Source organism: Rhinolophus sinicus, chromosome 2, assembly GCF_057876585.1.
Source record: "Rhinolophus sinicus isolate RSI-liver-muscle chromosome 2, RSI-T2T, whole genome shotgun sequence".
NCBI classification, from domain to species: Eukaryota; Metazoa; Chordata; class Mammalia; order Chiroptera; family Rhinolophidae; genus Rhinolophus; species Rhinolophus sinicus.
Genome location: NC_142502.1, coordinates 153,208,604 through 153,222,052, shown reverse-complemented (window position 1 = coordinate 153,222,052; position 13,449 = coordinate 153,208,604). Strand labels below are relative to the sequence as shown.

At 41.7% G+C, this 13,449-nt stretch overlaps 1 long non-coding RNA gene across 1 annotated transcript; it reads right to left on the bottom strand.

Annotated features, from left to right (window-relative positions):
- Nucleotides 1-1,083: 1,083 nt before the first annotated feature.
- On the bottom strand, nt 1,084-12,090 carry LOC141571829 (uncharacterized). Its single transcript, XR_012496886.2, has 3 exons — nt 11,960-12,090; nt 2,271-2,404; nt 1,084-2,179 (listed from the first exon to the last, which is right to left on the bottom strand). It is a non-coding gene; the product is annotated as an uncharacterized LOC141571829 (long non-coding RNA).
- Nucleotides 12,091-13,449: the final 1,359 nt, after the last annotated feature.

Here is a 13,449-nt window from a genome sequence, read left to right as displayed (position 1 = left end):
GACAGAAAAAGGGATAGAAATAAAAAGGTAGAAATAGTGACCCTCCCAATGTGCCCAGCCCTGGGCTTGGTGAGATATGTCATGGGTTGCTCACCACTCTTCATTTTTGAAATCAGGAAACATGAGTTAAGTTGGCCAAGGTCACAGAGCAAGTAACGAAGTAGCTGGCCCAGACTTGATCTTTTAGAACTGCTGGCCAATTACCATTTAGACTCACTGCTTCGTATTATATTGCATGCATTACACTTTGATTTTTAAGGCCGAAATAAAAACACGACAGATTTACTGTGACATTTTCATTCACCTGGGCAATTTCCATTTCCCCTTCACATACCTAGTTAAGGCCTTAGTGGTCCACAGTTCATTGAATAGCCACAATTTAAAATCTGATTCCCAAAACGATTTTTTAGAATGCAGTTGCAGAAGACAGAAGGGGCAGTTTTCAGTATTAGTGCCACTGCATTGAGAAAATTACTGGAAATGTAGCCTAAGAGAGGATTTCTCTGAACTCTACGGATAATGACTACTTCAGTTCTCTTATTCCCTTTGCTATAGAGGAACTGAGCGTTCGTGAACAATTCCAGCCTTCTCTTGTGGAGGGCTCTTCACCCAGCTATTTGCTTCTCCATCTAGAACGTTAGCAAATACCTCAAATATAAGGGCAGATAACTGTATCCCTAGACACCATGTGATGACCGTGTCCACCATAGGAAGTTGGTTTTGTTTCAAAAAAAGAGGGGGGGCAAAAAAGGGGGGAAGTGGCCCAGTGGCTCAGGTGGTTGGAGTGCTGTGCTCCTAACGCCGAGGTCACCGGTTCGATTTCCACAAAGGCCAGTGAATTGCGCCCTCTACAGCTAGAATTGTGAACAACAGCTCTCCCTGGAGCGGCCCGGGAGCCGCAGGCAGCCAGTGATTGCCTCAGCCAGGGAGAGCGCAAGGCTCATAATACCAGCATGGGCCAGGGAGCTGTGTCCATCACAAATAGACTGCGAAACAACGGCTTGAAACGGGGATGGGGAGGCGGGTGGTAGTGGAAGAAAGGGGGGGAAAAAAAAGAAATCTATGCAACATTTCACGCCAGGGTGTTTCAGAAGCCCCCTCGGAGGGATCCACACTATGCATTTTAATTGAGGTTTACACGTTTCATTTTTCAATAGAATGAACTGTGCATAACACATTTCACAATATGAAATGGAAAAGCCCTCAATGCAGTTCATCTACTGGAAGGTTTTAACTCTAAATCCAGAAGAAGTCAAGCAAAATAAACACAGCAGGACTCCGACTTTCCTCTTCCAACACTGGGTCGTTTGCTTTGGCAGGAAAGGGGGAGGTATGGAGCGAGCGTGGGGGACCAGGAGGAAACAGGAATGCCCAGGAATCTTTAATCTCCTTCAAGACAATGTTCTTTGCGGTCCTGAATCCTTCTTGGTCATTTTGCCACATTTGCTGGAAATCAATCCTTTTGCAATCAGCTCAGATTTCAAATAAGCTCGCCTAGCAGCATGTAAATGGGAATCTCAGATCCATTTGAAAACACAGCAGGAGGGCTAATTTGGAGATAATAGACCCTTTCTATGTGTTTGTATTCAAATCCACAAGGTGTTGTACGGCTCCAGGAACTTGTTGGTTAACTCAGATTTTCTAACAAAAGCTCTGTCCGGAGCTGGCAGTGGCCTTTGAAAGCATGCATTTATCCCAACTCTAAAGGACTGACTGACCGAGGGAGTGACCGACCAATCCAGAGCACTTAGCTGATCGGCCTACAATAACATGGCATGTGAGCAGCTGCCTTCCAACAAGCCCTCAGAAGGCTGTGCTCCCTGTCTAGCATCTGATTCTCAGTGTCCATCCTAAAGACCCTGAAGAAGTGGGGAGCCCTGGAGATGCCGAGTGTCTCCAGGAGGCAGCACCCTACACCTGCTGCTCTCGACTGGTAGGACTTGAAGCCATCTGTGCCTTCCGGCAGGCTGACCCACTTCTCCATGGACGTGGGTAAGTTTGACTCGTGGATTTGGGCAAGTGACACTTCTTTGGAGAATGTTTTGCAGTTAGACCAGTCATAAACACAGTCTTGTTTCTATCCATGAACCTGGAAATTACGAAAATCTGGAATTCTCTTCTCAATTTCTTTTCCTCTGTGATGTTCTTGAAAATCCTTTTCCTCGCACCAGGAAGTTACCTGCAATGAAAAAAAAAGTCATTATTATTTCTCCCCACAACATTAATCTACAAAGGAAAGAGACTGCAAACGAAGCTGGAAAGGCTCTCACCTTCCTTCCATTTTCCAAGTCCTAGTCATTCTTCAAGATCCACACCTAACAAATCTTCACACTGATTTACCCTGGATGTGAGCTTCAGAATCATATATTGTTTAGGTCTCTTCCTAACCTGGTATCTGTAAAAACTGAGGATTAGAACAAAGAATAAATATGAAGACCAAAATATCAACTCTATTACCAAGTGGTTTTGCTAAGGCCAATCCCTAGATCTGTGCAAGCCGACTTGTCCCCTGTCTCAGGCAGCCCTGTGCCAGGGCAAGGGATGGATACGTGCCCAGGTGAGACATACACCTTGGAAGAGAAGCACTACGGGCAGCTCCATGTGAACAAGCTAGCTTCCAAGAGGAGGAAGAAGGATGGAACCGTCTGCAGCATGTTTCACCAATCACGTGGATCACTCACTCCGGCCCTCCACGGAGGGAGAGTGAATAAAAGGGAGAGAAAAGCCTGGAGTGCACTCAGGAAAATTCCTCCTCAAAAAAAGCCTAGGATGGGAAAAAGTTGTCCTCCTTTGAACACAAAACGCATTAAATTTTCCCATGCATGTTAGTCCTGTCCCTTTATCTGGATGTTTAAGCTTTTTCAGGACAAAAGCCATATTTTACATGTCTTGCATCCCTCACAGATACAAATACAGTGCTGGGTAAATGAGTAGTTAATAAATATTTGTCTTTTAAAGGACTAATAATAAGAGCAGGGGGTGTGAAAAGTTAATTGTTCAATTTTGTGAAAAACAATGAAACGTTAGAAATTCTACTCTGTTTCATCCATTGGTTGACCAGTTTGGACCTGGGTCCCAAGTCAGACTGTCATATCCAAAAGATCTGACCTGAAACCATGCAACCTTATTCTCTACTGTAAAAAACCCTTTATTTCACTATTCAGAACACATTATCACCCAAAGACCTTGAGCATGATTTGGCCTAAATTTATGCTTTACAGACTTAGAATGTCTGTTCTGCCTTAATGAAGTAGCTATAGAAAATACTGCAAGAGTTGATTGAAAGGAAAAAGAAATACATACCAAATTACAAGGAATAAGAGCTGGCAACTATGGCTTAAGTGCAAACCCAGACAAGATACATCCAAATTCCTCCAAACTGGTTGATGAAAATCTTGTAGTTACGCTAGCATCAGAACAAAGACAATCGATAATCTGAAGAAATGCCCTACACCAGCACACCAAGCAAAATGTGGGTGTAAAATTCCTGAATGTTTACACACCATCTGCCTCGATATTAAAAATGCAGTTCCGGGCGTAAAGGGAAGCATAACAAATTAAAGAACTTCTCAACTGGAATGAACGTTCTAAAATTCAAGCTCTAAAAGTTCCCCCAAGTGGGAACTGACAAGGTGAAGCTTTCTTTCTGAACAAACACAGATTACAAGAGCATTAGTGAAACTGTTGCATATATATTGGTCAGTGTCTTCTCCCAGGAAAAGGTAATTTTTAAATATTCCTGAAGAAAAAAAAACCTTGCCGCAACCTGGAGCTAGATGCCTGCTGAGAAACCCATACCTAACTGAGAAACTATCTTCTATGGAGGAAGATCTACAACTCTGAACCACGATCCAGAGACAATTGATAGAAACACTCTGTGACAGCTTTTTTATCACTGGCGTTGGTGCATGCTGTCACACTAGGGATGCTTCTGAGGAACACCCTGAAAAAGGGGCCTTCTTGCCAGGTAGGCATTAACTATCAAGTGCTCCCTAGCAAGCCAGCCTTAGGAGGTGCTGAAACGCTAAGCATGGAAGCACCGTCATGAACTGGCTCCAAGAGGAGTGTCCAAAGCCTATCCAAACCTCTCCAGCTGCTCTGTAAACCATTTAAAAAGTCATTCCTTTGACTTACTGAAGAATTTTAGTCATTGCATTTAATAGACACTTATATAGTGCTTACTATGTGTCAAGAAGCATTCTAAGGCATTTATTGCTCTTAACAGCTCTGTCAAATGATATTCTCATTATTTCTAGCTTATTATACATGAGGACACTGGGCACAGAGAGACTAAGAAACTTACCTAAGGTCACACAGCCCGTAAAGGATTTGAATGCAAACAGTTCAGGTTGCTGAGTCCGTGCTGCTCTCTCTAAGTGTGAGAAACCCAATACCCTCTTTGTCATGGTCATCAAGGATAGGTCCTAGATACCTCTCATGGCAACTACTAATGTATAGCGTTTATATACGCATTGTCAAGACGGGCTCACATAGACAGCATAATACTAATGTTCATGTTGTCAGCGTATGGAATATGTTAGAGTCCTCTCGCCAAGGAACTCAGACATAAAAGTATAGGGCCGGGGTTCTCAAACTAGAGCGAGAATCAGAATCACCTGGAAGACTTGCTAAAACTCAGATTGCCGGGCCCGACTCCCAGAGTTTCTAATTGTGTGGGGCCCAAGAAATGGCCTTTCCCACAAATCCCAGGTGCTGCTGCTGCTGCTGCTGCTGCTGAAGGAAACCTGCACAAGTCTGCTCAGGCTGCTGTAACAGAACACCAAAGGCTGGGTGGCTTCAACAACAGAAACCGATTTTCTTACTGTTCATGAGCTTGGACGCTCAAGATCAAGATGTTGGGAGCTTTGGTTTCTCCTGAGGCCCTTTGTTTCTTACTGTGTCCTCACAAGGCCTTTCCTTTGTGTGTGGCCTCCCTCTTCTTATAAGGACACCCGTCCTATAGTATTTGGGCCCCCCTCAGGGCCAAAGGATAACTCAGTCACCTCTTTGAAGGCCGCATCTCCACATACAGCCACATAAATTAGGGCCCCCTCACAGGGTCTCTTTGAAACCTTAATCACCACTTTAAAGGTCCTACCTCCAAATAAAGTTACATTCTGAGGGACTAGGTGGGACTTCAACTTACGAATTTTGGGGTGACACAATTGAGCCTATAATAGTTCCATACTTGGAGAGCGACTGGTCAGATACACGTGAAGGGCATGACCTGGCCAGGAACCCCATGAGGGCAATTACCCACTTGTGCCAACAATTGAATGTGTCCATTGAATCTGCTCCATGATGAGTATCACTAATGCCTCTCACTCCAAGCCCCCAGATGAGCTCTCTGAGATCTGGGGGCTTGCAGATGCCTCCAGATGTTGACTATATTCTTTTCTCTACCCTTTCTCTGAATTTTGGGGCTCACATCCATAAAGACAAAAAAACAATATCTCCCTGAATTTACTCATGCAATCCAAGAATCAACCCTGCTGCATATAGAAATAAGATTGCCCCTTAAGAGCTAAACTATAATTATGTATAAAAAAAAATAGATCAGGGTAGCTATGTAAAGCAACCTTAAAGAGAAAAATGGCTCCCTGCCTTAGTCCTTTCTGGCTGCTACAGTAAAAATACCATATACTGGACGGCTTGTAAACAACAGAAATGTACTTCTCATGCTTCTAGAAGCTGGGAAGTCCAAGATCAAGGCACCAATACATTCAGTGTCCGTAGAGGGTCCACTTCCTCATAGATAGACATCTTCTCACTGAGCTTGCACATGGCAGAAGGAGTGAGGGACCTTATAAGGCACTAATGCCATTCAAGAGAGCTCCACCCCTGTGATCTAATCACCTCCCAAAGGCCCCACATTCTAAAAACATCACCTTGATGGTTAGGATTCAACATATGAACTTGGGGAGGACACAGACTTTTTGACCATAGCACTCCCAGACCTACAAGTCTTGATTTTCATCAAATTGAAGCTATTTAGACACTTAAAACACAAGTCTGAAAGAAGGAAAAGTGGTATAGAGGAGAGGGAACTCCAAGCAACCAGCAGTGTTGGGCCATTTGAGTAGTTTCCAGGGACCAGTAAAACACTTGGTCAGTCCAGCTTGAATACCAATCCACCCGGTGATGTCTCTTCTCTGGAGACATATGCACTGGGATACACCAACAGAGCTGATGACATGAAATATTTGAGTTGTATTCCAGCCCTTATCCTTGCTTCAGGGTCACCCAGCAGCCATCTTTCTGATAATTTGGTTTCTCATGCACATAATATGTCTCCAAGGAGAGCATGCTTGGTCAGGCCAACCAGGAATTAATTTCTGGTCCCCTGGCAACTATATTTCTCATAGTAAATTATTAAGCTGGCTTCCTGACTTTATACATCAGCCTGTTGAAAGCTTTGATCATGTGAGAAATCTCCCCAGGAATCTCCTGTCAACTCAGGAATACCAATAATATGTCAGTTTCTGAATTTTGGAGCCCAAAGAGCCAGATTCTGATTCTCCCAGATGTATGCCACCTTCTGAACGCTCTAGTGACCAGTTACCCAATTGTGCAGCACCCTGGATGGATGACCCTGCTAGGATATCTGAGACATTTTGTGGTTGATCAATAGGACCACACTCAAAGGACAACTGAAGCATAGAACAAAAAGGACAGGCTTTGGGCTTAGACAAACCCGTGGTTAAATCCTGGCTCTCTGACCTACTGCCTTTGTTATTTAACCTCTGACTCTCAATTTTCTCATTTACAAAATGGAAAAAAAGCCTAGGTTATAAATCAGTGGTCCTAAAAGTAGAGGCCCTTGGTGCCTTGGTCTGTTCAGGCTGCTATATATCATAGATTAAGTGGCTGACAAACAACAGAAATTGACTTCTCACACTTCTAGAGGCCGGGAAGTTCAAGATCAAGGTGCCAGCAGATTCAGTGTCTGGTCAGGACCTGCTTTCTGGTCCATAGATGGCCATCTTTCCACTGTGTCTTCATCTGGTAGAAGGGGCAAGGGAGCTCTGTGCAATCTCTTTTCTAAGGGCACTAATCCCTTTCGTGAGGGCACTGCTCTCATGACCCCCACTTCTCAAAGAACCCCACCTCATAATACCCATCACAGTGGGGATTAGAATTTCAACGAAGGAATTTGGGGAGATGGGGACACAAACATTTGGTCTGTAGCACCAGACCAGCAGTGACCACACTTCCAGGAGCTCATTAGAAATGCAAATTCTTGCCCTGCCACAGCCGGGACAACAGAAGCCAGAATTGGGACAACCAAACCAGATGCTCTTCAGAGCCCTCACCACAGGCAAGAAGACGACTGCACTCAGCATCTGAGGCTCCACACAGGAGTGTGTGAGGGGGTTGGATTTCCTTCTAGAGTCCTTTCTAGGCTAGCCCCTCGGCCTCTGCACCCATCTGCAGGAGCTAGGGAGAGCAATGCATGAAGGGTACCTGCAGGGAGGGGGTTGCACAGACCCAGTCCCTGCCCTCCCCCACACCAAACTCCTTCAAGAGCTCTGGGGAATGCAAATTCTTGAACCCTGCCCCAGACCTACTGAATCAGAAGCTGTGAAGATGGAGCCCAGCAATCTTGTTTCAATAAGCCTTCCAGAGGATTTTGATGCTCACTAAAGCTTGAGAAGTACTGATACAGGTTGTTGTGAAAATTAGAAATCACGTGTACTGTCTAGTATAGTGCCTGGCACAAATGTAGACACTCAGGGCATTTTTGTGGCTATTACTATTACCACAACAGGAAATTTAGAGAATGAAAGGTTCTCCCAAGATCCTATCCCCCTAGTAACTATTAATTTCATTTCCTACTGGGCCAAGGACACATTTTAAACATATAGTCAAGATCCTTGTATTTGTTTAATTTTTGTAGATTTTCCTTCTTTACTTAGCGGCACAGATACTTTTCCATGTGCTATACAGTCTACAAATTTCAATGGCTGCCTACCATTCCATCAAGTGGACATGCCATAATTTATGTAATTATTTCCTTAGTCGTTTTTATTGTTTGTTTGTTTGTTTAATTGGGGAACAGTGTGTTTCTTCAGGGCCCATCAGCTCCAAGTTGTTGTCCTTTGATCTAGTTGTGGAGGGTGCAGCTCACTGGCCCATGTGGGAATTGAACTTGCAACCCTACTTTTCAGAGCTTGCGCTCTAACCAACTGAGCCACCCAGCTACCCTATTTCCTTAGTTTTGACCAATTATGCTGCTTCTAATTTTTCAAGAGACTTCTTTGGCATACAATTCATTCCTTTCCTTAGAACATTTCAAACTCCTAAACGGAAGAATATCCTGTCACAGAGAATAAATTTTTGTGAGTGTCCTTTATGGTCTAGAAATAAATAGTATACCAGTATTTACACTGGACTGTCCCCTTCTAGAAATGGTATCCCTTGATTTTATTAGGCATTAAAACAGTCACTACTTTTAGAAATTTTTTAAATTACTACCAAGTTTGAATATCTATATTTACTAAAATGTGATGTAACTAATAAACTCTTATTTGAGTAGCTCACAGAAATTTAATTATTCTTCTCTGTAAATCCATATAAATGAATGATCTTTTTTAAATCCGAAAAGTTATAATTCTGAATTGTTTGAAAACTGATGAATTTCTGTAGCCGTTTATGTGAGAGAAGATGTAAATAAACAAAATCGAAAATAAATTCCTTTTACAGTCTTGTGTTTAAATATTTAAATACCTGGTGAATTTTACTATTGATATATAATTCTAAATCCTGCCTTGTGCTAAATTGATGTATACAATATATGAACAAAATTGAAAGCAACATAACATTAATGCTCATATATCAGTTTAAGACATGTATTATGAACAAAAAATAAAAACAATATTTACCTGCAGTGTAATAAATTTAAACATGTAAGGGATTATCATATCTGCTTCTGAATTATTATGCTGAGAATATATATGAGCTGAAAGACTAGTATTTATGTTGTTGCTGTTATTATCATTACCAGAAAGAAAGATACTGTTTGGTAATGTAGTTTGGTGTGATTATAATAGGACAAATACTTACACTTAGTTATGGTTCTGTTAAGGTCCTGGAATTGTACATTTTTGTTTATCCCTATGAAAAGGATAACTATGAACTTCAGTTCCAAACGGTACTAATTATAGAAAATATCAAAACCCAACAAAATAAAGAGATATGAGATCTAATGAGATATCTCAACAAGGTTTCTAGAAACAAGATCAATTTATAAAAACCAACCATATTTCTTCATTCCAGTCATAATCAAATAGAAAATAATATACTCTTTACAATAAAGCATTTAATATGGAGACTATTTTAAAACTCTATGGGATATAAAGTATATTAATCAATTGGGGAGCTTGACCATATTCATGGATGTGATAACAACATAGTGAAGAAGCCAATTTTCTCCAAATTGACTTTCAGATTTAGTATAATCCCAACCACCATTTCAGAACATAGATAACCAAGTTAACTTTGAAAAAGAAGAGCAAAAAGGCAGGACTCACTCTACCGGATGTTAACACATATCACAAAGCCTTAGTACTAAAAATAATATGAGGTTCACAGAAAAAGAAATACATAAACTGGATAGAATAGAGCTCAGAGATATGCAAACATACATGCACACAACATACATGCAGACACACACAAAGGCACTGATTTGTGATAAAAAGGGAAACCACAAAGCACAGATTATTTCTATGGTGTGTACACTTCTCACCAACTTAAATATTACTACCCTGTCCAAACCACTGTAATCCCTTCCATTGATTCCTGCAAAAGCCTCTAAGCTGGTCTTCCTGCTTTGTCTTTTGATCCGCTTCAGTTTACTTATCAGTGATACTGTTAAAACATCATCAAATTATGCTTATAATTTGATTTTTTTTTTTTTACATTTTTACTTTTCCCAGCTTTATTGGAATAAAATTGACACATAACATTATGTAAGTTTAAGGTGTACAGTGTTGATCTGATACACTTACATTCTGCAAAATAATTACCTCCATACCACTCATGTTTGTGTTTTTAAATACCGACAACCAATTTGAAGACCTTTTCTGATCCAATCAAATTAGGCAAAGAATAATAGCTAATAATTATTGCACACTTTCTATTATTAGGCACTATTTGACTTACACATCTTAATTCACAATCTTCCCAACAAATCTATGAATTAGGCACTTTTACTCTCCCCATTTGAAAGAAGCACAGAGGTAAGTGATTTACCCAAGGCCACAAGTTACTTAACTTCTCTGTGTTGAGGCACAGTTGAGATTTGAACCCTGGAATTCTGGGTCCAGAAGATGTGGGCAAGATTTGCAGCACAGAAAGATTTGTTTACTAGACTTTAAGATTCTTCACCTGGTTTTAATTAATTAGAAAATTAAGTCATATGTTCATAACTGATTTTACAGCTATTATGCGATTTTAGGGTGGAAGGGAATTATGACAAAACTACAAAAATCCTGACTCTGTTCCAGCTTTCTGATGTCTGCCTCCTTCCTACCACATGGTTCTTTACATTATTCTTCTCTGCAGTGTGCGCAGGAGACCTTTCCTTGTTTCCTTGGTTCCTGCATCTCTCTCATGGGAAGTCAAACTGATGAGGAGGGTGGAGTCTGGTAGGCAGGAAGGGAATTGATGATATATTTGCTATTGACAATGGACATTACTTTTTTCCAGCTTTGTTGAGATATAATTAACATATAACATTGCATAAGTTTAAGGTATACAATCAAATGACTTGATATATGTATATATTGTGAAATGATTGCCACAATACATTTAGTTAATAGCTATCACCTCACATAGTTATATTTTTTTCCTTGTGATGAGAACTTTCAAGATGTAGTCTCTTAGCAACTTTCAAATATACAATATAGTATTATTAACTATAGTTACCACGCTGTACATTGGGTCCCCAGACCTTATTTATCTTATAACTGGAAGTTTGTACCTTTTGACCCCCCTTCACCCATTTACCTCTCCTCCCACCCCACACCACTGACATTATTTCATTTAAAATGTAATAAGCATGTCTCAAGAGCCTTCTAGAATTATCATAGATAATATTAATTGAATGCTCAATGCCTGTGCCAGACACTGAGCTATCTACTTGACCTATAGTATCTCACTTGACCATAAAATAACCCCATGGAAAAGGGAATTACAATCTTCATTTCTTAGATGGGGAAACTGAGACTCAGAGGGTTTAAGGTATTTGCTCGTTCTGGTAAAGACAGGAACAAGGATTTGAATTCAAGTCCACTCCAAAACCTGAGCCTTATGTTTCGAAATGAAAAAATTTTTTTCATTGAGTAATGAAAGATTTTCTCACTAGAAAAAATAAGGCACAAGGGAAAACAGAGTAATCAAAGATAAGAGAATAAACACCTATGCCCCCACTACCCAGCTTCAGAATAAACTTAAGGCTCCGATGTTCATTTCACTCCTTCCCTCCCAGTGGTGACCATGAACCTGAATTTGGTGTTTACTATTCTGAGCATTCCTTTATATTTTACTACTTCTCTTACCTAATCCTCTCTTTTTCACAAAGGTTACCATCAAATAGAGATGAAAACAGTTCTGTGTCATAGTTCTCAGACACTGGAGTGCCTTTATAGTATTGCAGACCCACTTGTATTTCCTCTCTGGTGGTTTCTCACGATGAGAGCCAACTTCAGGATTGAGCCTTTGAATAAAAGCAACTGAAGAGTTGCTAAGAGAAGTGAAGCACAGCTTCCTCCATTTTCATCAAATAGTTTTCAAAGAAACAAAGTTCACACCTTTTCAACAAGTCCTGAAAAGCTTAGGGTTGTTAATGGAAGCTCATCAGGAAGAAAACCAAGCTGGGAAACGTATCTTTTATCGTTGCCTCAAAACTAGGAAGGAGGCTAGGGGACACATGCAAATGAAAATCTGTGAATAAACTCACTATAAATTCATTTGCGAACCAGGAGGTTTGAGCAGTAGGGGCTTTTGATGGCCCAGATGTTGTCTCATTCTTTCTCTGCCACTCAATCTACTTGGAGCTTTTCTTCTTTTTCCTTGTAATGCTCAAACACTTTTGATGGCCCAGATGTTGTCTCATTCTTTCTCTGCCACTCAATCTACTTGGAGCTTTTCTTCTTTTTCCTTGTAATGCTCAAACACTGATGAAATTGTTTGAAATCATCCTGGGACTGAAGACAAAAATGCAGACGCAGTTATAGAAGCATAAACAGCTGAAGCATGAAACTAATACGATCAAGAAAAGTAATAGAAAAATCCTAGAGGCTGGTTTTGAAAAAAAAAAAAAAAGACAATGCTGAATCAGAATCTTTACTGCTGGGTAAATGAGCTGGAAGGACCATTGCTGGAGGGAAAGTAATAATTATTCACATCAACATTAGCTGAGGCTCGGGTTAGCTGTGGGCAGCATACCTTTCCTTCAAGGCAGTAGGTCAGAGCCAGGAGAGGGCAGCCTGCTTTGCTGTGACATTCTTCATTTCCCCACCACCATCTGTATGGTATGGTCAGACGCATTTCTAGGCCCTCGTTCCAAGTCTGAGGTCAGATTTGGAACGGAATTCTTGCCACCTTCTGAGAGGCCAAAGCCCAGCTGGAAACTCTGAGCCTCCATGAAGTGCCACCTTCTGCTGGCTATGAGCTCTGTCCTCAGCGCCTCCCAAGGCTGCTGGGCAAGGCTGTTTCCAGAGAAGGGAGGCATCCCGATGCCAAGGGCTGAGATGAGGATGTCTTACAAAATGCAGGGCAGAGTATACCCTTCTTCCCTCGTATGGACTCAGAAAAATAAGGCAGAACAAATATCAGTCAGTGGTTACTTTGCACTCTGGGCAAACTCCTAGGATGTGAGACCATCAGGCAAAATTGGCCCTCCAGGCATCAGAGAAATCATCAGTAATGTGGGAGAAAGAGGCACTAGAGAAGTGAGGCAGAGGAAGTTCCAGCAGCTTTCTATGCTGATTCCTGAAGTTACTGCCAGAACACTGAGCCCAGAGTCACAGGTAAGTGCCCCGTGTCAACAAATTCTCCTCATCCAGCCTCACCTGTCAGACTCCCCCAGGACCAACCCCTCCCACGCAGGGTTCCTCCAGAACCAGCAATGCCTTGGTCATCTAAGCCGTTTCCTTCCGTTAGGCTGTGCTGAGACCTTACTTTATTTATCAGCTTGACAATAACAAGAGTGGAAGGAGCAGATCTTGAAAAAGAACATCGTCTTTCGAGGATCTGCATTAGGTGAGGCCAGTGCACTGTCTGCCAGCAAGCAGGCAGGGGCAGCTCCTGCTGCTACCCAAGGGGCTTCAGGAGGGTCTGGGGGTTTCCTGCTCTTGGGTGCATCCCCCAAATGTCCTCATCCCAAGCTTCGGGGTCCCATCGTTTCTACTCAGGGCCTTGGCTCTGACACAGGAAACCTGCTGGGGC